A 24492-nucleotide genomic window follows, 5' to 3' on the forward strand; every position below is an offset into this window, starting at 1 on the left:
ATTAATTGGGCTGGGTCCTGTCTGACTGGTGTCTGTGTAAGAGAAGGAAATCTGGGCTCACAGGGGACACCAAGGATGCACATATATGGGAAAGCCCGCATGAAGACAAAGCAAAGAGCCAGCCACCTGGAAGCCCAGGAGGGAGGCCTCGGAAGCCAGCCCACTGGCACCTCCATCTTGGGTTTCCAGCCTCCAGAGCTGTGAGAAAATACGTTTCTGTCATGTAAGCCACAGTTTGTGGCATTTTGTTATGGCAGTCCTAGCAATCTGATACAAACAGTAAAGAAATGGAGTTCATACCTAAAAAATATATATCAAAAAAGAAATCTTCCAGCCCAAATGGTTTCATTGGAGAATTCTACTAAACGCTTAAAGAAGAATTAATGCCAATTCTACACAATCTCTCTCAGAAATCAGAAGAGGAGGGAATATGCTGTGATCTGTACAATGAAGCTGGTATTGCACAGGTGCCAGTAACAAAGACAGCACCAAAAGGAAAACTGCAGACCAGTGTCTCTCATGAGCATAAATGCAAAAATCTTGAACAAAATATTGGCACACAGATTATAAAAATAATTCTATGTATTGACTAAACGGGGTTTATTGCAGGTACGCAAAGCTCAATAGTCAAAAATCAATTGGCTCCACCATATTAACAGGCTAAAGAAGGAAAACTGAATGGTCATATCACTTGGTGATAAAAAGTATTTGCCAAAAATTAATTTATATTCATGACAAAAACACACAGGAAAAAATTGGAATAGAAGGGAAATTCTTCAATTTGATAAACAGCATCTACAAAAAAGCTTACAGCTGATTTTGTGCTTAGTAAAGACTGAATGCTTTCCCCTGAAAATCACAAGAAGGTAAGGACGTCCCCTCTTAGTACCCTTATTTAACATATTCTGAAAGTTCTAGTCAGTGTAATAAGGCAAGAAAACAAAAGGCATACAGCAAGAAAAATATAAAACTGTCATTTTCAGATGGCATGGTAACTCTACAAAGACAACTCTAAGAAATCACGAAAATCTTTTAGAATAAATTCAGTTAAGTTCAAGATATAAGACAAACAGAAAAATCAATGAATCTCTATACACTTGGCAATGAATATTCTAACAGGTGTCATGATATCTCACTGTGGTTTTAGTTTGCATTCCCCTAATGGCTAATGATGTTAAACATCTTTTCACGTGTTTAGTTGCCATTTTGTACATCTTCCTTGGTGAGACGTCTCTGTGTTTTGCTCATTTTCTAATTAAGTTTTTTTATCTGTTAAATTTTAAGATGTTACCATTGTGGGAAACTGGGGAGAAATGACCATGGAATCACTCTATATTATTTCTTACAAGGGCAAGTGAATCTCTAATTATCTCAAAATAAGAGGTTTGACTAAAAAGTATGGATTGGATATATTCTGACTTTTCAGATTGTGTTGGTAATGTAAAATAAGCATACAGTATGATTTCTAAGTTTTTATCTGTATTACTTTTTACAATAATATAAGATACCACATATAATACTTTTGTTCACACTGGAGCAGATAAAAAAAGATACACACATAGCCCTTCTGCTTTCTGTACCATGTACATACTATCAAATCTGTTCAGAAAACAGTGTGGATGCTCTCTGCAGGTCCTGACACTATTCTTGGTTTGTTCTTCCTATCAAATAGGCTACCTCATGCATGCACTTAAATAACCCACAGCTTTACCATCATTCCTGACTAAATACAACCTCCACTGAAAAAGAGGGATCTCATCAGTTGCACAAGGTTAGCCTCTGCTTCCTGTGCTGGAAGTTTTATGCAGGAATTACCTTCCTCTGCTAAAGTTCTAAAGCACGGTTGTTGGGGATTCTATTTTTACATTAAGTTCTAAATTCTTTTTGGTGATAAAACAATTGAGGTTTTAAGTGGTATTAATCAGACCTGTTAACTACTATTGCAGTTTTCTTCCATCTTGGCCCTTGATAGGACAGTACTTCCCTTCCCTCTTCCAGTCAGGAATGGCCACATGATCCATGTGGCAGGCCACACATGAGGGGGACTGGCAGGTGCTGCCTCCTCAGAAGCCTTTAAGAACGTGTGTGTGGGTCACCACGTTCCCATGTGCCTGATGAAGGATGAAGATGTTTGGGCGGCAGGTGCTCTGTCAGCCTGGATCCCTGATGAAGATGTCTAATAGTCCTTTATTGACCAACATGGGCACATAACATTTAGCAAGAAATCAGCTTTTGTTATTTTCAGTCACTGAGATTTTAGAGATGTTTGGTATGACTGCATGACCTAAACTATTCTGACTAACGTATTTTATATTTACATCCAACACACAAAACCCTTTGAAATAGGACACTGCACTGTGACATCAGATTATCAACTCCAGTTGATGAATTGCTCATTGCTGTGCTTTCTGGCATCCCCACGTTGATAACAAACACAAGCACATGCACCAAGTCAAATGAAGTCTTGCATTTCTTCCCTTGTGGTATAAATTAGAGCCACAGTTCACTTATGACTCCATGGTGCCAAGATTTCTATGAAACTGAGCACACAGAGAAATGATGTGCCACATTCCTAATAGGGATGCAAGAGTCACAGAAAGTGTACACACTGCCTTAAGCCTTTCCAACAGCTTCAAAGAAGAGAGTCACACATCTGTGTGCACTGTGTGTGAGTCGCGACTCATGGTTCACACTAGCATTAATCACATCAGCTGCATGTTTCCCATCATCTGCAGGGAGAAATAACACTAGCATTTTCAGACACTGTGCAAAGATCTCTATATGCATTAGCACACTTAACCAATTAGTACTTCACTAACATGTACCATGTGTCTTTGGTTAACATTACTTGGAAAATATTTAAAATTACTGCTTTTTTATTAATAACAATCACTATGAGTCATATCAAAAGATCCCAATGTAAAAATTAACATGGTCTTTTAAATTTTACAGAGAGAATTCAGCTCAAGGATTAAACATAAATTATGTTATAATTACACCTTCCTTGCAGTGCACACTCTGAACAGAGACAATGTGGATAAATGAACCAGGTGACTTAAACTTCTAAGTTTATTAATGGTCACAGAACTTCCCACTGTTTGATATTTCCCTAGTTATCTGCAATGCTAAAGTGTCTTTTCTTGATGTTAAAAATGTCAATGGTTTCAAATGTCCAAGTTACTATTTTTTAATTAAAAAAATATATATATATAATGCAAAATTTCTCATTACCTAGCAGTCTCGTCTTTGTATTTTGGCTATAAATTGTGGGGCAAAAATTATTGACATAAAGGAAGTTCTATTTTTATCCACTGATTTTTTTATTAAGGGAAAATAACCAAAGGATCAAATTAGGAGATGTTATTATTTTCAGCAATGATGGGAAGGAATTTAATGCACCAGTAAAACGATGAACAGGTGCTGTGCAACAACAGTTCCCGGTGTGGACTACAGAACAAGAGCACCTGAGTCCAGGCTCATCTCTGCCTCTGTCATGATTATCGTCCCCCTCGTGCTTCAGTTTCACCTTCTATAAAACAGGGGCAGTGGTATTCATGCAGACTTCATAAGGTACTGTGACAAATACATTAGTTAATTTACAGAGAGTTCATAGAATGATGTCCCGCACATGGGAAGTATTCAATATTTTTAGTATATTTGCTTTACAAATAAGTATTCAGCATTTCAGTATATTAGCTTTACACTGTTAATATCCATTTCCCCAGCAGAGTCAACACTTACTATCACCATCCTTACCCTGGGGCCTCTTCTCTTCCCTTGGGCACCTCAGAGAATCTTAGGGACAATGTCATGAATAAAGTGCATTTCTACTTTTAGACATCCTGCCACTTTAACAACTATACACACACACACACACACACACACACACAACTACTTTTGAGAATCTGAAAGTAGCTCTTAAGGCACAAAAAGAAAATGACTATATTCCATTAAACTTAAATAACTCTTTGCAAACAGTATAACCACCAGATAAGGAAAGCACACGCCCTATGCGCTTTGGAAAGTATTAATAGTTTTGTAAGCCTCCCCGTGTAGATAGGTGAATAATAACGGGAAACAGTACGTCTCCTGGTCATTACAGACTGTAGAGATAATCAGAGGAAGACATAGTCCTCTGCTTCAGAAGATAATTCAGAGAACACTTACGAAAGCATTTAGGAAGACAACCTGGCTTAGTAAACACCTCCTCACTCGGCACACCTCCACAAATACTTCTTGGGCATCCTATTCTGACCTCTGTATCTGGTCCAGAATCCTTTATTATGCATTGTTATAGAATTCCTTCTTTCAGGGAATTTACCAAAATTGTAAATAAACTGTTGTTTAATTTATTGTATAATTATTTACTCCTATAGTTTATTGGTATAATCATTTTGCTAAGGTCTGACCCTCTGTGTTGGCCAGGCTGTCATCCTTCTGCTAACCAGAGATCCCCTGATCTCTGCCCAGCACTGGAACATGGGCTCCAAGCAAGTACAGACAGTACAATCTCCCAAAACTAAAGGTGAGAGACTTGAAAAGTCAAAACCACCAGATGAGGTAAAAGCAGAAAGGAAATGTTCCTCTAAAATAAGTCAGAAGCTTGGAAACTGGAACAGCTGTGAATCAGTTTAGAAAGGATACATGTGAGCATCATAGGGTCGATGCCTTCATAACAATGAACATTTTATATAGACTCAGAAAATTCAGATTCAACTTCAATGTCAAAAACGTCTATGCCTGATGGCATGCAACTATTTTGACAACAGCACCCCAAAATAAAGATGCAGCCACAGTTTGGGGTATGGAGAAGATTAACCACTGAAGAGTGGGATGATTTTTTTTCACATCCAAAGACCATGTTTCCATGTAGTTCAGTTGGATTCTAGTCTCTTTTCATGAATATTGAATAAGAATGGACTTGAAATATGTATATTTAATTTTAAATGAAAGACAAGAACTAAGGAAATCAATGAATGTCACAATAATTTTGAAGCTCATTATGTGAAGCAGCAATTAAATTATTTGGAAACATAACAGAGGAAGACTTAAGAAAGACATCTGTCCAATAAAAGAGTAGCATGAGAGCTCCGTGATAAGCTTGAGAGTAATTTTCTAAATATGTGCAGTTGGAGCTCACCCCACTGAGACCTTCCTTCACATCATGGTTGATTTAAAACAAGTGGAGACTTTAAAATATTTCAAGTTAGAACTAATGAGCATTTTTTATTTCAGTCTTCACTGTCATGCAACTTTTTATAAAGTACATACAGCTGGCTAAAAGGCACAGACACGAACACCCTCAAAATGTAGCCTGCTTTTAATCACGAACAGTTGAAAGAGAATTGCATAATTCTTCTTTTAAAAAGGTCTAACCTCTTGTCAGAATGACTGGATTAAAGAGATTAAACTTACTCAAAAATTCTACAAGATGGTGTTCTGAAGATAATGATGGCCGTGCTTTGAGCCAAGAACAGATTAATACCTTAGGAAGTTTAAAATTCAGTGCAAATAGATTCAGCCATCTTTACAATAAGTGACCTTGCTGATACATCTTAACTGCTAAAATATCTTAACTTTGCTGATAAATTCTACTTTCATTGTTGACTGTTGTAAGAAATTTGGTTAATTGTGGCAAAAGGAAACTGCTCCAAGATTGCCAGAATTACAGCTTTAAAAGTTAGAAAAAGTTAATTGCTCCCAACGTGTAGCACATAGTTAAGAGTTTGATAGTGATGTGGTAATACATTAAATATAGAAGATCTGAGATACAGATTGGACATATTTTTACATATGCGTGGAGCCGGTTAAGTGCACACCAGGGTGACACCTAGTGAACTGTGTGACCTTGGTTAAGTTATTTCACCCCCCCGCGTCTGCATGTCCTCATCTGTAAAACTGGCTGGTCGTGCCGTTTACCGGTGAGGTGGTGTGGGAATTGAGAGAATGAAGCTAAAGCCATAGGCCTGTGCCTGGGACAGGTGGGGAAGCTTTTTACTATCTAAAGTTTCTACTTTCGGAATAAGCAAAGTATTTTCTGTAAAAGAAATTAGTAAGTATGTATACTTTAACATAGGTTACAGTGAAGTTCAAAAGGAAACACACGAAATAGCAAGTGATCATAACCGTAACAGGGACACCCGAGCATAACCACCGCCTCAAAGACGGTATTTTGGAGCAGGAACTAGCCTGAGGCGAAAGCTCCCCCACGGGGACGCCCGCACTGCCCGGGCTCCGCACGCGTTCCCACGCCGCACCCCAGGCCTGCCCGGGCGCAGCGCCCCCAAGTCCCAGGCCTGGAGCCGGGCCCCGGCACCGCCCCGCCACCTGTCCCTGGCGGGAGCGCCGGACACACACCCTCCGCGCGCCGACCCAGGATCGTCCTCCGCCCCGCGGCAGCACTGAGGCCCCGGCCCCGCTCGCCCACCACGCGCCGGCCGCACCGCAGTGCGCCGCACCGCGCGCAGCCGCCGGGGCCGGAGGGGACCGGGCCGGGGCTCCCCACGCAAGGCCCGGCTGGCCACGCCCCCTCCCGCAGCCGGGCCGCGAGGACCCCCGGGACAGCCGAGGTTCCGAGAGCAACTCCACGCGCGCCGCCGGCAGAGAGCGGGCTGCGCGCGGCCGCACCGGGCGGTGGGCAGAGATCCACTTGCCACGGCGCCTCCGCCCGGTCCCGGCCGCGGCCCCGCACCTGCTGGCGCTCGAGGCGGCCGTGCCGGCGCACAGGTGGGACCCCGCGAGCGGGCATGGGCGCGTCCGGCCCACGCCCCCGAGCCCCGCGCCCGCCCCGGGCTGGGCGCCCCCGGCCCCCGCGCCCGCCCCGCCCCGGCCCGAGGGGACCGCAACCGCTGCTCACCTGGAGGGACGCGCGCCGCAGTCCCCGACTCGCTGAACTCCTAGATGGTGTCCATTGGTCCGCGGAGAAGCGCGGGCGCGCGGCGGGGGCCGCTCTCGGCGTGTCCGGGGCAGCTGCGAGGGCCGGGTGCGCTGCCAGAGTTGTGGGTCATGTGGGCGCAGCAGAGGCAGCCGCCGCGCCAGGGTTTCCTGAGGATCCTGGAACTATGATCTCATCCTGCTCCCGCCCCCGCCCCGCGGCTGCGCGCCGCACGCGCGCGCGCTCCCCGGCGCGCTCCTGCTCGGGCCGAGGACGCCTCGGGGCGGGAGCGCGCAGCTCCTGGGAGAGAGCCGCTACGGATGGAGACTGTCCTCTCTCGAAGCTTGATTTATGTGCTTTGTTTATTTCCTACAGTTCTCGCTCACAGGTGCAAGGGATCCAAGCAGAGCCTCCGAATTAAAATTTTAAATGATCTTCCTCTTACGTTGATCCAGATTCTGGTCAGAATCCAAGGTCTCAAACAGTACAATTTCCATTTAAAACAGAGGGAATAATGCACCAGGCTTGACCATAGAATAGTAATTACATCTGAAATGTGTGCAGTGGGCTTCGTTCCCAAGCTGTGAACGTCTCCCAAGCATTACCTCATTTGTTTGCAGAGCATCGTTGTACAGGAGGTGGCCCAGAAGGCAAACAGCGTTGTCACTTCAGAGGCACAGAAACATAGGTCAGACAACATGAGTTACCCAAGTGCACATAAGCCATTACCTCACTGTAATATTAATTGCACAGATACAGGCTGCTTATTCACTATGATCAATTATTGAAGACTTATGTTACCGAAAATAATGAAGATATTCTTGATTATTTTTAGTCACCACTAAGACTGTAAATTCATTTTTCTCTGTGTACATGTTTTCGTGTAATTTTTTCCTGTATATTAGCATTTTCTCCAGTTCCATAGTTTTAAATTATTTCCCTTCTTACCTTTTTTGGGGGTTTGTGTATGATATATGTCTGTGTATCCATATGTATGTTCCTATTCGTTTGTGTTGCTTAAACACCGTAGAAATATCAATTATCATCAGTGTGTTTGGGGTACTAACGAAATTCATGATGGTTCATATATTTCGCTCAAACGCCTTTTGAGTGCCCGATGTATACAGATAACTGTGCCGTTTCCAAGGCCACAGAGAAGTTTAACTCACAGAACCTGACCTCCATTAGTTTACTCTAGCTGGTGAAACAAGATACATACTAAGTGACCTACAGGTGAAACATTTTAGTGTTTTTGGTGTCAGCGAATTATCACAAAGTACAAGAAACACTACTTTACCTTTTTTTTTGACATAAAGGGAAATATTTATTTAGAATAAGAAAAATCACAATTAAGTACACATTTTTAATAGCTGAAAAATTCCAGAAGTAAAACATAATCCAGAAAATTAAAATGATGTTTTTGCTAATTGACAACCTGATCAACCTCTATAAGGCTTTCTTCCACTTTTTTTGATACAGATGTTTGTTTCTTTTTATATATATAATCTGCAAATATCTTCCATTTTTTTCTGGGTTTTATTTTTTTTCTTTATTTTTTATTATTTTGGTATCATTAATCTACAGTTACATGAGGAACATTATGTTTACTAGACTACCCCATTACAAAGACCCCCCACATACCACGGTACATTCACTGTCCATCAGCATAGTAAAATGCTATAGAATCACTACTTGTCTTCCCTATGTTGCACAGCCCTCCCCATGCCCACCCCCAACATTATACATGCTAATCATAATGCCACCCTTCTTCCCACCCCCTCCCCCTTATCCCTCCCTTCCCTCCCATTCTCCCCAGTACCTTTCCCTTTGGTAACTGTCAGTCCATTCTTTGGTTCTGTGAGTCTGCTGCTGTTTTGTACCTTCAGTTTTTTTCTTTGTTCTTATACTCCACAGACGAGTGAAATCATTTGATACTTGTCTTTCTCTGCCTGGCTTATTTCACTGAGCATGACACCATCCAGCTCCATCCATGTTGTTTGCAAAAGGTAGAATTTGTTTTCTTCTTATGGATGAATAATATTCCATTGTATATATATGTATATACCACATCTTCTTTATCCATTCATCTACTGACAGACACGTAGGTTGCTTCCATTTCTTGGTTATTGTAAACAGTGCTACGATAAACATAGAGGAGCATATGTCTTTTTCAAACTGGGCTGCTGCATTCTTAGGGTAAATTCCTAGGAGTGGAATTCCTGAGTCAAATGGTATTTCTATTTTGAGTTTTTTGAGGAACCTCCATACTGCATTCCACAATGGTTGAACTAATTTACATTCCCACCAGCAGTGTAGGAGGGTTCCCCTTTCTCCACAACCTTGCCAACATTGGTTACAGTTTGTCTTTTGGATGGTGGCGATCCTTACTGGTATGAGGTGATACCTCATTCTGGTTTTAATTTGCAGTTCTCTGATGACTAGAGATGTGGAGCATCTTTTCATGTGCCTGTTGACCATCTGAATTTCTTCTTTGGAGAACTGTCTGTTCAGCTCCTCTGACCATTTTTTAATTGGATTATTTGCTTTTTGTTTGGTGAGGTGCGTGAGCTCTTCATATATTTTGGATGTCAACACTTTATCCGATCTGTCATTTATGAATATATTCTCCCATACTGTAGGATGCCTTTTTGTTCTATTGATGGTGTCCTTTCCTGTACAGAAGCTTTCCAGCTTGATATAGTTCCACTTGTTCATTTTTGCTTTTGTTTCCCTTGTCCGGGGAGATATGTTCATGAAGAAGTTGCTCATGTTTATGTCCAAGAGATTTGTGCCTATGTTTTTTTCTAAGAGTTTTATGGTTTCAGGACTTACATTCAGGTCTTTGATCCATTTCGAATTTACTTTTGTGTATGGGTTAGGCAATGATCCAGTTTCATTCTCTTACATGTAGCTGTCCAGTTTTGCCAACACCAGCTGTTGAAGAGGCTGTCATTTCCCCATTGTATGTCCATGGATTCTTTATCGTATATTAATTTGACCATATACGTTTGGGTTAATGTTTGGAGTCTCTATTCTGTTCCACTGGTCTGTGGCTCTGTTCTTGTGCCAGTACCAAATTGTCTTGATTACTATGTCTTTGTAGTAGAGCTTGAAGTTGGGAAGCGAGATTCCCCTCACTTTATTCTTCCTTCTCAGGATTGCTTTGACTATTCGGGGTCTTTTGTGGTTCCATATGAATTTTAAAACTATTTGTTCCAGTGTGTTGAAGAATGCTGTTGGTATTTTCATAGGTATTGCACTGAATCTTTAGATTGCTTTGGGCAGGATGGTCATTTTGACAATATTAATTCTTCCTAGCCAAGAACATGGGATGAGTTTCCATTTGTTAGTGTCCTTTTCAATTTCTCTTAATAGCATCTTGTAGATTTGAGGGTATACATCTTTCACTTCCTTGGTTAGGTTTATTCCTAGGTATTTTATTTTTTTGATGCAATTGTGAATGGAACTGTTTTCCTGATTTATTTTTCTGCTAGTTTATTGTTAGTGTAAAGGAATGCAACAGATTTCTGTGTATTAATTTTGTATCCTGCAACTTTGCTGAATTCAGATATTACCTCTAGTAGTTTTGGAGTGGAGTCTTCAGGGTTTTTTATGTACAATAGCATGTCATCTGCAAATAGTGACAGTTTGACTTCTTCTTTATCAGTCTGGATGCCTTCTATTTCTTTGTTTTGCTGATTGCTGTGGCTAGGACCTCCAGTACTATGTTGAATAAAACTGGGGAGAGTGGGCATCCCTGTCTTGTTCCCAATCTTAGAGGAAAAGCTTTGAGATTCTCGCTGTTAAGTATGAAGTTGGCTGTGGTTTTGTCATATATATCCTTTATTATGTTGAGGTACTTGCCCTCTATACCCATTTTGTCGAGAATTTTTATCATGAATGCATGTTGAATTTTGTCGAATGCTTTTTCAGCATCTATGGAGATGATCATGTGGTTTTTATCCTGCTTTTTGTTTATGTGGTGGTTGGTGTTTATGGATTTTCGAATGTTGTATCTTCCTTGCATCCCTGAGATGAATCCACTTATCATGGTGTATGATCTTCTTGATGTATTTTTAAATTGGGTTTGCTAATATTTTGTTGAGTATTTTTGCATTTATGTTCGTCAGGGATATTGGTCTGTAATTTTCTTCTTTGGTGTGGTCTTTGCCTGGTTTTGGTATTATAGTGCTGCAGGCTTCATAGAATGAGTTTGGAAGTATTCCCTCCTCTTCTATTTTTTGGAAGACTTTAAGGAGAATGGGTATTATGTCTTCTCTATATGTCTGATAAAATTCAGTGGTGAATCCATCTGGTCCAGGACTTTTGTTCTTGGGTAGTTTTTTGATTACCTGTTCAATTTTGTTGCTGGTAATTGGTATGTTTAGATTTTCTGTTTCCTCCTTGGTCAGTCTTGGAAGGTTGTATTTATCTAGGAAGTTGTCCATTTCTTCTAGGTTATCCAGCTTGTTAGCATAAAGATTCTCATAGTATTCTCTAATTCTTTGTATTTCTGTGGGGTCCTTTGTGATTTTTCCTTTCCCATTTCTGATTCTGCTGATGTGTGTAGATTCTATTTGTCTCTTAATAAGTCTCACTAGGGGCTTATCTGTCTTGTCTATTTTCTCAAGAACCAGCTCTTGGTTTTATTGATTTTTTCTATTGTTTTATTCTTCTCAATTTTATTTATTTCTTCTCTTATCTTCATTGTGTCCCTCCTTCTGCTCACTTTGGGCCTCATTTGTTCTTCTTTTTTCAATTTCAATAATTGTGACGTTAGACTATTCATTTGATATTGTTCTTCCTTCTTTAAATACGCCTGGATTGCTATATACTTTCTTCGTAGAACTACCTTCGCTGCATCCCACAGAAGTTGGGGATTTGTGCTGTTGTTATCATTTGTCTCCATATATTGCTCGATCTCTGTTTTAATTTGATCATTGATTCATTGGTTATTTTGGAGCATGTTGTTAAGCCTCCATGTGTTTGTGAGCCTTTTTGTTTTCTTTGTACAATTTACTTCTAGAAGCTGGTTGGTAGAATTTCAATCTTTCTGAGTTTACTGAGGCTCTTTTTGTGGCGTAGTATGTGATCTATTCTGGAAAATGTTCTATGTGCATTTGAGAAGAATGTGTATCCTGCTGCTTTTGGGTGTAGAGTTCTGTAGATGTCTGTTAGGTCCATCTGTTCTAATGTGTTGTTCTGTGCCTCTGTGTCCTTACTTATTTTCGGTCTGATGGATCTGTCCTTTGGAGTGAGTGGTGTGTTGAAGTCTCCTAGAACAAATGCATTGCACTCTGTTTCCCCCTTTAAATCTGTTAGTGTTTGTTTCACATATGTTGGTGCTCCTGTATTGGGTGCATAAATATTTATAATGGTTATATCCTCTTGTTGGACTGAGAGCCCTTTATCATTATATAATGTCCTTCTTTATCTCTTGTTACTTTCTTTGTTTCAAAGTCTATTTTGTCTGATACTAGTACTGCAACACCTGCTTTTTTTCTCCCTATTGTTTGCATGAAATATCTTTTTCCATCCCTTGACTTTTAGTCTGTGCATGTCTTTGGGTTTGAGGTAAATCTCTTGTAGGCAGCATATAGATGGGTCTTGCTTTTTTATCCATTCTATTATTCTGTGTCTTTTGATTGGTTCATTCAGTCCTTTTATATTTAGGGTCATTATTGAAAGATATGTACTTATTGCCATTGCAGGCTCTAGATTTGTGGTTACCAAAGGTTCAAGGGTAGCTTCTTTACTATCTAACCATCTAACTTAACTCTCTTTTTAAGCTATTATAAACACAGTCTGATGATTCTTTATTTCTCTCCCTTCTTATTACTTCTCCTCCATTCTTTATATGTTAGGTGTTTTATTCTGTACTCTTTTGTGTTTCCTTTGACTGCTTTTGTTAATATTTGATTTAATTTTTTGGCTTTAGTTAGTATTTGGTTGTTCTGCTTTCTTTGGTGTGATTTTATTTTCTCTGGTGACACCTATTTAGACTTCGGAGTGCTCCCATCTAGAGCAATCCCTTTAAAATATCCTGTAGAGGTGGTTTGTGGGAGGCAAATTCCCTCAACTTTTGCTTGTCTGGGAATTGTTTAATCCCTCCTTCATATTTAAATGATAATCGTGCTGGATACAGTATCCTTGGTTCAAGGCCCTTCTGTTTCATTGCATTAAATATACCATGCCATTCTCTTCTGGCCTGTAAGGTTTCTGTTGAGAAGTCTGATGATAGCCTGATGGGTTTTCCTTCATAGGTGACCTTTTTTCTCTCTCTGGCTGCCTTTAATACTCTGTCCTTGTCTTTGATCTTTGGCTTTTTTAATTATTATATGTCTTGGTGTTGTCCTCTTTGGGTTCCTTGTGTTGGGAGATCTGTGTGCTTCCATCATCTGAGAGACTATTTCCTCCCCCAGTTTGGGGAAGTTTTCAGCAATTATTTCTTCAAATACACTTTCTATCCCTTTTTCTCTCTCTTCTTCTTCTAATACCCCTATAATGAGAATATTGTTCTGTTTGGATTGGTCACACAGTTCTCTTAATATTCTTTCATTCCTGGAGATCCTTTTATCTCTCTCTGCCTCAGCTTCTCTGTATTCTTGTTCTCTTATTTCTGTTCCATTAACTGTCTCTTGCACCTCATCCAGTCTGCTCTTAAGTCCTTCCAGAGATTGTTTTATTTCTGTCTTCTCTCTCCTGACTTGATTCCTTAGTTCTTGCATATTTCTCTGCAGGTCCATCAGCATGGTTGTGATGTTTATTTTGAATTCTTTTTCAGGAGGATTGGTTATATCTATCTCCCCAGGCCCTCTCTCAACAGTTGTTTGGGTAATTCTGGAGAGGACCAAATTCTTCTGCCTTTTCATGGTGATAGAGGTAGTCGCAGGCAGGTGGCACGTGTGTCAGCTAGGAGAACAAAGTCCCTTCCTGCTTGTTGGTCACCTTGCCCCTCCCTGCTGCCTGTGCCAGTTACCCACACACCTGGAGCAGACTCTAGGTTAATCCCCTGAGTCACCATATACGGGGCCTCTGTCAGGGTAGCCCAGAGTTCTGCGGGGAGTGGCAGGCACTCCAGGTGTGCTCTCCTGCAAGAAAGGTGCCCCTTTGTGCCTTCTGGACCTTGCCCCAGCCTCCTCTGTCTGTGCTAGGTAGATTTCTGTTGGTGGCCTCTGGGTCTAGCCAAGGCGGCTGTGCACCGGGAGGAAGTTCTGGGCGGCTGCTATGGACATGGCTGCTCTCAGGCTGCTTGGCTACTGTGGCCTGGCTGCACTGGCTGCTTATCACCATGAGGGGCTTCCGGCTGTGTTGCCACCCAGGGGGCTGGGGTGCCTGAATTTCCTCAGGATTCCTGGCCTACTGGGCTGTGTGTTCCAGGACGATTCCATCCAACTGGGAAGCCCCAGTCCCTTTAAGACTTTTAAAAAGCACTCGCTTTTCTTTTGTCCCAGGGATGCCAGCTGCAGGGACCTGTTTGTACATTTCACTATCCCATTTCCCTAGTATCCAGCACACCATGCAATGTGTGTCTGCGCTCCTGGTATGGATGGCTAGGGCTGGGTATTTAGCAGTCCTGGGCTACCTCTCCCTCCCCGCTCCAGCTCCTTTCCTCCTGCTGGGAGCTGGGGTGAGGGGTGCTTGGGTCCCACCAGGCCGCGGCTTGTATCTTACCCCCTTCACGAGGCGCTGGGTTCTAGCAGGTGTAGATGTAGCCTGGCTATTGTAGTGTATCCTCTGGTCTCTCTGTTAGGAATAGTTGTATTTTTGTATTTTCAAAAATATATATGGTTTTGGGAGGAAATTTCTGCTGTTCTACTCATGCCACCATCTTGGCTCCTCCCTCCTTTATCTTTTTAACCTACTTACTTTCTGTTCCATGTCAAAATTATTTCATTCATTTCTGTGTGCCACATCTTTCAGTGTGTTTTTGACCATCACAGAATCTCATTGGCCAAGGGTACCTCTGCCCTTCACCTGCACCACATTCATGGAAACACTAAATGGGTGTTTGTCGTTACATTGTAAAAGTTCTCACAAAGAGCACTCTTAGGTAGCTTTTGTTTGGGTGTATATAAAAAAATTCAGCAGGTAACCAGAGTTCTAATAATATAAAGAGAAGAGAAATGGGGTGTGAGGGAGAATAGGTCAAGGAGAAAGCTGAAGAGGAAGCAGTGAAGAATGAGGGGTGGTGAGAACAAAAAGGAAGTAAGGAATTACAGGAAGAAGAAAATGCAAAAGGAGAAGGAAAAGGCTCAACTTTCAGCTGAAAGCTAAAATTTTCCAAATTTTGGTGCATGGCAAATAAATTTAGGAAATCATAGACTTTCTTATTGTTATCAAACATTGTTTTTTGATAAGCATACTGGAATTTAATGGAAAAAATACCAGGTGTCAGTCTGTAGAGGCTACCCTGAATGATCTCAATTTTTTAAATTGAGTGGATTTTTTTAAAAAGTGGATTCAAATATAGTACCCATTAGGAAAAATAGACTGTCCTATCATTATAAAGCACTAATAAGAATGATAATGGTAGCAAATATCCATGTTATAAATAACATTGTTTAAAAGGAATTAACACTGAAAATCAGGGAGGTAAATGGAAACCCAAGTCACAGTCATGCTAAAGTGGGCGAGAAAGAGTTATGTTTGCAGTATTTAGAATAGACAATAGGAATAACAACACTTTATATTTTAAAAGCACTTTAGATATTTCCAAATGTTTTTCACAGTCTTTATTGAGCCTAATAACAATGAGAGGTAGGCACCTTTGTGGGCTTTGTTTCAAAAGAATATAAGAATTCTCCCATTTTCTACATGTTGAATGGAGAAATGCTGAAAACTTGCACTTTCTTTAGAAATAGCATTTGTAATTTCTGATCAGTCAGCCCTAAAGATGTCTCTCAGTGTCTTGCTAATGGGTTTCAGCCCCAGGCAAGTTCACTATGGATTCAATGAGACCAAAGAAATGACAGTAGAACGTTCTTGAGATGAAAGGGTTTATACCCAACTTTATTCCCATGGTGGCAGGTCCATCACTAGAATCCCATCCACTCAGTGAGCCTGCATGCAGCAAGCCGGTCTCTGCCTCTGGGCCTCTCTGCCCCTGCAGACGTCTCAGTCTCTGTCCTCAGTCCTGCAGCCATGCCACTGTGTCACCCAGAGCACTGGGCAGAGCTTCTTATAAAGAGTCAATAACAACATACTGCCCACACGTGTGTAGTGAGCTAGCCGACCAGGGCCAGGTGAGAATCTTGGCCATAAGAACCTTCACTTTATGCACACTCCACCCCTCCAGGATTCTTGCTTCTCAATCTATGTGCCCTCAATCCTCTGCAATGGTCCCTGTGCAGGGAAGCTGGAGCATTGTAAAAGAACCATGGGTGGGCCCTTATAATACCCACCTTCTCCAGCATCTCCAGCAGAATGTCTTGCAGACACACAGGCTGATCTTGTTGCTTTGTCTCTGGCTTCTGCTTTGTCCTCATCAGGTGGAACTGTTGCTCCAGTCTCAGCTCTTCCCACAGCTCCAGTCATCCAATTTCTCTCTGTCTGCTCCTTCCTTTTCAAACCAACCCACATCTGGGTCCTTGTGACCTTCACAGCACCTGTTAAATTCTTCCTTCATGATGCAGACCTTGTTTCCTTTTGTGCTTGAGCCTGAGGATAGAAGCAGAACCTGGGGAGGAGGCTGCACCTCTCCTGGAAGAACCTGCGGTTTCCAAGTCCTTCTGGCTTTCCACCAGCTTTTAACTAGGTGGGGGTTCAACTGAGGAGGGGCTGATGCCTCCGGCAACAGCAGGACCTCCTCCCCACCTGTTTGTCAAACCTCTGCTCCTCCATTTCTGGGGCTGACGGCTTCACTACATCCTCCACCTGCCCCACAGCACCTGTCAGCCTGCACTCTTGAGCTGATGCTTCTTGTGCCACTCCTTCTGGCGCTGCTTCTTCTCAGGCCACCACAACATCCTTTACCATTTCCACAGAACCTTGTAGTGATGCCATTTCAGTTACCAACAAATTTTCTTTATCTTGGGGTGGACCCCAGTCCTCCACCCTTTCCCAGCACCACATGTCCACAGGGGACACTTGGATGTTTCTCTGTCCATAGCGGCAGCCGCTGAAACACTTCTTCCATGAGGGCAGCCTGTTTTTTCTCCTTGGTCAACTATGAATCCTGCCAACTATACCAACTGTCTTGCTAATGGGTTTCAGCCCCGGGCAAGTTCACTGTGGATTCAGTGAGACCAATGAAATGACAGTGGAACGTTCTTGGGGTGAAAGGGTTATACCCAACTTTATTCCCAAAGTGGCAGGTCAATCGCTAGAAACCTGCCCACTCAGAGCAAGTCTGCGTGCAGCAGGCCAGTCTCTGCCCCTGGGCCTCTCTGCCCCTGCAGCCGTCTCAGTCTCTGTCCTCGGTGCTGCCTCCACTCCAGTCTCTGCTCTCCTGCAGCTGTGCCACCATGTCACCCAGAGCACTGGGTGGAGCTCTTTATACAGGGTCAATAACAAGCATTGCCCACACGTGTGTAGTGAGCTAGCCAGCCAGGGCCAGGTGAGAATCCCGGCCACCAGAGCCTTCACTTTATCCAGACTCAGTATACCTCCCTCCAGTCACTCTCAAAAACAATACAACTAGATAGGTTCCCAGGCATAGTTTGTAACACTGACTTATAATCCAGGAGTTTACACAGGCTATTGGAGCTAAACTGGAAGCGTCAGCATGTGGCCAACCCTAATGGCTTTACAGTATCTCGGAGATTGCTGCAGAAGAGGTGGATTTTAGCAAAATCACCAAATCAGCAAATCTGGTTCCTGTCCACGTTTTTTTCCAACGTCCCTCTCTTCCTGCTTCCGGGCTCCCTTCCTTTCACCCCACCTGCGCTTGCCGCCCGCTGAGCTGACCACAGCCCCCCATGCTCGGGGCACAGCCTCCCTCCTAGGTGCTGCCAGTGGTCCCCCCACCATGCTCGGCCACCACGTCCCCACAGCTGGCCTCCCTCTGACCAGCTACTCTGGGGAAGAACTCTCTGCTTCACCCGTGTCCCCAGACAGAAGGGGAGGACGTGGCCTGGAGACAGGTGAAAGTGGCCAAGTGCGTTTTGCTCCCTCACGTCAGGACGGGGGAATTGTCGTCGCTTGGAGCAGTGGTTACCTGCCCTGTGGAAGCGATTATTCGGTGCGCACAGCGCTGGCCCGCGTCCCAGCGGGCTACACACTGCACACCCTCACACCCAGGAGAGCTCATTTTCTCAGTGTACCATCGACAAAATGAAAATGTTTGAGATGGAAGTTCAGTGCTGTCGCTGAGGCAAAGTGACAACCAACCAGCTGCAGAGGAGAGCTTTACAGAAGGTGCTTAGAATTTACCCACCTGACTGCTAGCACTGTTTTTAACCCACTCTTTAACTGCTTTGGGGCTGAATGTTTTTCTTTTGCCCAAGAATACAGAATATCCTGATACACATAACTAAGAATAATACTGAATAAATCAGGAGCATTAATAACAAATACATTTGATCAGTGTAGATGATCAATCCAAACAACTAAGGCCAAAAAAAGTGCATTTACTGAAAATGAATTCTCTCAATATCTATCCACATTGTCTCAGGGAAATGTCAAAATTTTTTTGATGATTTCTAAATAAAACCTAATGTTCTTATAATACCAAAGAAACCTGTTACAGCGTGAAAAGCTTAGTCAAAACAAATTTACTTGTGTGAAATCAGTTTGCCCTACTTATTTCCCACTGAAAGGATTCTTTACATGTCATACAGACTTAGCTCAAATATCCTGTAGACATCAAGAACCATGTAACAAACACACGTTTTAATTTAAAAGGTAACCCTTACAGTAAATACCATATAATTTATTTCATGCTGCAAAGGGGGTGGGGAGCTGAAACTAAAGTCATTATCTCTAAAAATGTATTATCAAATTTGTAGGTAGATCTGTAATTAAAATTTATTATTGGAAATAATGGTATTTTACCTTTTAGGGGATTACATTTTGAGATGTTTCAAAGTATATTCTTATGAGCTGATAATATATTTACTAATATGCAAATTTTCTTTATTAAGATGCCTCTCTTTTATTTGTACCTCAGATGCATGACTCTCCTGCGATTTCTGCTTTTTTGCCCCTGACTTGCATTATCAGATCAGCTCTAACATTCTCTGTGGCTTCAATGCTTTTTAATTTATATGAGGCTCTTACTTTCCCCTTTTTTATGTCAGTCAGCCAGACTGACAGAAGCAGGGATGGTGGACCTCTTGTAAAGTTTTATCATGACCCAAAGCTTTACCTTCGTGCCCAGTTCCTGATCCATGGTTGGCATCATTTGTGTTGCCAACTAGACATGAACATTTCCTGATTTTGAAATTGTCCTCTTTTTATTTATGTATACCTTAAAAAGCATTGTAAGGTTCTCAAGGACCGGGGCCATAATAAAACATCCTTATTTTCTTCCCTAGAGAATCAGGCATGTTTATTTCATACAGGAGGTGTTTGGAAGATGCTTGGAGGTGCAAGGTAAGGATGACAGTGAGGAAAACTCAAAACTTTTACCTCTGGCACTATGCAGCATATGGAAAAAATTATTTTAACCTTGTAAATACCTTTGACAGAGCATAGTTTTGTATGCTTTATATGAACAAGCTGGACTGAATACCCTGGGTGGCTTGCTTTTGGTATTGGGATACATACAACTTTTTCTCTGTATGTTGAAACCAAACACATTTTTGGATGACAGAATTATATACATTTAAGGATATTCATTTAAACATTGTGATCAATACCAGCACAGGATATTTCTCTTTGTAATTAAATTTCTTCAATTTAACAAAGAAAAATAATTTTAACTCCACTTGTCTATACCTGTCCTAAATATTTAAAAGAGAAACTGAGCTTCTAAAACATATTTCATGGTTTACATTAAAGGAAATAGAGAATATTTTAAGATCTTGTTTTTATTTCAAAGAAAATAGCAGCATTTACTTATTTTATAGAAGTAGAGTGAATAAGGATTTTATGCAGTGCACAAACTATTTCTATTCCAGATACTCTGTTCTTTTCTCACCATCACACAAGTGCATCCTCCAGCCTGCGGTTATCTATCCATTCCCCATGAACCCATATGAGACTTACTCCTGGAAACACTATCTTGAAACCTTTTCACATTATGTGCTGTTCGCTGATCGTTTTTTGTGTATTAGACATCAGGATTGTGAACTCCTGTATGTGCACCACACACATCTCTGTGTTACACAGCATCTTGTAGTGATTTAGGAAATACTTGTAGATTGTTGATTAAGTGAAAACAGGTTACTGTTTTGACATGATGTTGCCCCAAATATGAAAGTTATGTCTTTATTAGTCTGCATGCATTTTCAAGTCTTTATATATACGTGTCTCTATTACAGCATCAACATTTTTTACAATGATTTAAAGTTTGAAAACAGAAATCTTCCTTCTGTATCTAAATAAATAAACAAACAAACAAGTAAGAATTAAAGTCAGTTTGTTGTTTAGTTATGACAAGTAATTTCTATCTATGATCTCCTCAATTTCTACCTTAACCAGATAGGATTACTACAGTATCATTCATTTGGGGTAACATAATTTTATTTTTTATGTTAATAATCTAAAACTTTGATTTATTTTAAAGACACTAAGACTGCTCCGTGCCGCCCCACCTCGCTGTTGTGAACACGTTTTCGGCCCCCCTCGGGGCAGCACAGATGCTCCTCCCAAGGCCACGACAGAGGACCCGGCTCCTCATGGCTCTGACTGGCGCCGGCGCCTGGCCACCTGTAGCCTCCGAAACCCTCTTGAGGGAAGGCCGTCCCAGGCAGCTGTCCTCAGTCCGCAGAAACATAGTCACAGGAGGTCAACTCTGCATGTGGGCCTTTAACACTAGCAACATGGGGCCCTCCGTGACGGGAAGGTGTTTGGAAAGCGTCACAGTACAGTCATTCATAAAAGCAAAAAAACACTTAGCTGGTGTTAGCATACTTGGTTTCTACAGTTTTCTTTAACTTTCTTACAAACATACATAGTAGTTCCCATTACCCAGCTGTAGCTGAGTGATAATTAATGAAAGTAATAATCAATCCGTGCCCAAACCCTTGCACATACCCATTCATCTCTCCAACCATGTTATTTTGAAGCACATCCTACATGTAATACATATTCATCTGTAAATATTTCAGCCTATGGCTATACAAGTTCAATTTAAAATTACATAGTGGGGATAGATAAGGCAGAATACCATAATATTTTCTGTGTTTAGGGAATTTACAAATGCTAACATGGCTCTTATTGCACACATACATACTTGAAGCTAGTGTGGTTGTTTATAAAATAGAAATTACATGCGCACACACAATCACAGTGCAAGTGTGTGAGCACAGGGTGAATAAGGAGGCTCCTGCCATTCTCAGCAGACTGCCCCTTCCTACCTTGGTGTTCACTTCTGAGTTCTCCAAGTTGGCCTTGGTTTGTAACTCCTCTGTGCTTTTATACCTGGTCCAAATTAATTTCCTCCCACAAGATCCTGGCCAGTTTTTTTCTCTTTTTTGGTTTTGTCTTTGCATATTCTCTCTCTCTGTCCTGCCTCTTCTCCCTCTCCCCACCGCCATCCCCAATCAAGTGAACAGTCTGAGGATTTAGATAATGTGTACACCTTTGTAACACACAGATCAAGATACAAGGAACCCTGAAAACTCCCTCTTGGCCCTTGCTAATAAATCCTGGCCTCCCTCCTCTGCTTTTCATAACTATCTTCACAGTCTCAATTTGCCTATTCCAGAGCATCACATGAATGGAATGATACAACATATACACTTCTGTATTCCTCTTTTATCTCAGAATTATGTCTGTGAGATTCATCACAACCGATGTCATTGTATCAATAGCTGATTCCTTCTCATCGCTAAGTTCTAGTCCATTGCCTAAATACATCACGCCTGGTTTATCCGCCCTCCCTTTGATAGGCATTTGGGTTATTTAGTGTTTGACACTTAGTAAAGCTGCTATGAATGTCTTTGCACAAGCGTTTTAGAGGATCTATATTTTCAACTCTTTAGTAAAAATTCCTGATAGGCTTTATTTTTGTATCTATATTTTCACTTTTCTTTGGTAAATACTTGGTAAGTCTTATAGAGATTATTGATTTTATTTATCCATTTTTTAAAAATCAGCTACTTTGGGGTTATTTTGTTATCCTTTTTATTGATTTCACTCTTTATTCCTTCTTTTTGCTTAATTTCCTTTCCTTGTTCTAGTTCCTTATGATAGAAACTTAGATGATTGATTTGAGGCCCTTCTTTCTTCATGTTAGATTTTATGTGGTAATTTTCTCTGTTAGTATTACTTGAGCTTCATCTCAAATATTTTGATATACTCTTTTTCATTTATCATCATTAAAAATTTTTTCCAGTGATGTCTTTTTTGGCCTATTTTATTTAGAAGTGTGATTTTAATGTCTGTATAATGGGGGTGTTTTCAGACATTGTTCTGTTGTTGATTCCTCATTTAATTCCATTGTGGACAGAAAACATACTTTGATTTTGATCCTAATAATTTATTGAAGTTTATTGTATGGTCCAGAATATGATTTATTCTAATAAATAATCTGTGTTCACTTGAACATAATTCATTTTCTTCTGTTATTGACTAAAGTGTTCTATAAATTACATTTAGGGAAAATGGGTTGATTATATTTTTAGAGTATTCTATACCTTGATTATCTACCTGTTTGTTCCATCAGTTATTGAGACAGGGGTGTTGACACTCAGTTATCTATTCTCTGGCTCAGAAAGTCTGCAGATTTTCTGTAGGAGTTTTATCCACTCTGTGCATGGTGCCTACTGAAGCATCCTTTTAGACTAAGGGCTGTTAAAAAGGTAAAATCTCCTGTTACTCCTTTCACAAGTATTGGCCTCCCTAATACCTTCCTGCTTTTCTCGCCCAGCAGTGCCCACAGGGGGCTGTTCAGTCAGGCAGGCAGCCCTTGTGTGCCCAGGAGTGCACACAGGGCACTGTGCTGAGACTGGTGGCACAGTGATCTCAATTACAGTCCCAAGTTTCTTTCAAAGACCATATCAGATAAGCAGTGACATCACGGGAGCCCAGACAAGATCACCATGTGTGTCTAAGATCTAAGACAGGCACATGGGATGGGACCTCCTCAGTTACAGGGAATTTTCTTAATAGGGTCTAACTGGGGAGATGGGAAAGACCTGGAATGTTAGTAGTTTATAATAAGGCAAAGTTTAAATTGCATAAATATTTATAAGTTATTAAATGATTGAAAAACTGTGTTTTTATAGTTTTTATAATAGTGGCAGATCATAAAAACATTGTATTTATCTGATTTCAGAACAAACCTCAGGTTTAATATTTTAGAGATACAAGTCCTTTTTTATTTTTATTTTTTTAATTTTGGTATCACTAATATACACTTACATGAGCAACATTATGGTTACTAGACTCCCTCCATTATCAAGTCCCCACCACATACCCATTACAGTCACTGTCCATCATCCTAGTAAGATGCTATAGAATCACTACTTGTCTTCTCTGTGTTATACTGCCTTCCCCGTGCCCCTCACCCCCTACATTATGTCTGCTAATTGTAATGCCCCTTTTTGCCCGTTATCTCTCCCTTCCCACCCATCCTCCCCAATCCCTTGCCCTTTGGTAACTGTTAGTCCACTGTTGGGTTCTGTGAGTCTGCTGCTGTTCTGTTCCTTCAGTTTTTGCTTTGTTGTTATACTCTACAGATGAGTGAAATCATTTGGTACTTGTATTTCTCTGTCTGGCTTATTTCACTGAGCATAATACCCTCTAGCTCCATCCATGTTGTTGCAAATGTTAGGAATTGTTTTCTTCTTATGGCTGAATAATATTCCATTGTGTATATGTACCACACCTTCTTTATCCATTCATCTACTGATGGACACTTAGGTTGCTTCCATTTCTTGGCTATCGTAAATAGTGCTGCTATAAACATAGGGGTGCATATGTCTTTTTGAATCTGGGATCCTGTATTCTTAGGGTAAATTCCTAGAAGTGGAATTCCTGGGTCAAATGTTATTTCTATTTTGAGTTTTTTGGGGAACCTCCATACTGCTTTCCACAATGGTTGAACTAATTTACATTCCCACCAGCAGTGTAGGAGGGTTCCCCTTTCTCTACATCTTTGCCAACATTTGTTGTTGTTTGTCTTTTGGATGGTGGCCATCCTAACTGGTGTGAGGTGATATCTCATTGTGGTTTTAATTTGCATTTCTTACTAGTTCTTTATATAGAACTTTTAGTGTAGTACTTAGCAGAGTAGATACTCAAGAAATGTTCATTTCTGTTTGCTTCATTCTTCTCTTCTCCATGTTAAATCAAACAAGTACTCTTTGCAGTTAATTCAGTTTACTAGTTTCCAAGCATCATTGTAACCCTATACCTTAAAAAAGCTTAATGAAGCTCAGGCAAGAAATAGTCCTTTGTGTATGACTTAAAGCAATTTCAACAATAAGATTGCAGAAAAGTGGAACATGAATTGTGAAATGAGAAAGAACATATGTGTCTTTTGTCTAGCTCTCCAGATGTTCCTTGCT

The 24492-nt window shown here is 41.1% G+C and overlaps 1 protein-coding gene across 10 annotated transcripts in view; it reads right to left on the reverse strand.

Moving 5' to 3' along the window:
- Nucleotides 1–7094, reverse strand: part of DTNA (dystrobrevin alpha) — a 333077-nt gene extending 325983 nt beyond the window's left edge. For 3 of the 10 annotated variants that reach the window (XM_057503964.1, XM_057503957.1, XM_057503962.1), the window contains exon 1: nt 6857–7094. The gene's annotated coding sequence lies outside the window, so the exon portion shown is untranslated. The remainder of the gene's footprint in view (nt 1–6856) is intronic. The other 7 variants (XR_008998277.1, XR_008998276.1, XM_057503965.1 and 4 more) reach the window with 5 other exon arrangements.
- Between the last annotated feature and the right edge of the window lie 17398 nt (nt 7095–24492).

The sequence above is a fragment of the Manis pentadactyla genome, chromosome 6 (assembly GCF_030020395.1).
Source record: "Manis pentadactyla isolate mManPen7 chromosome 6, mManPen7.hap1, whole genome shotgun sequence".
Classification (NCBI taxonomy): Eukaryota; Metazoa; Chordata; class Mammalia; order Pholidota; family Manidae; genus Manis; species Manis pentadactyla.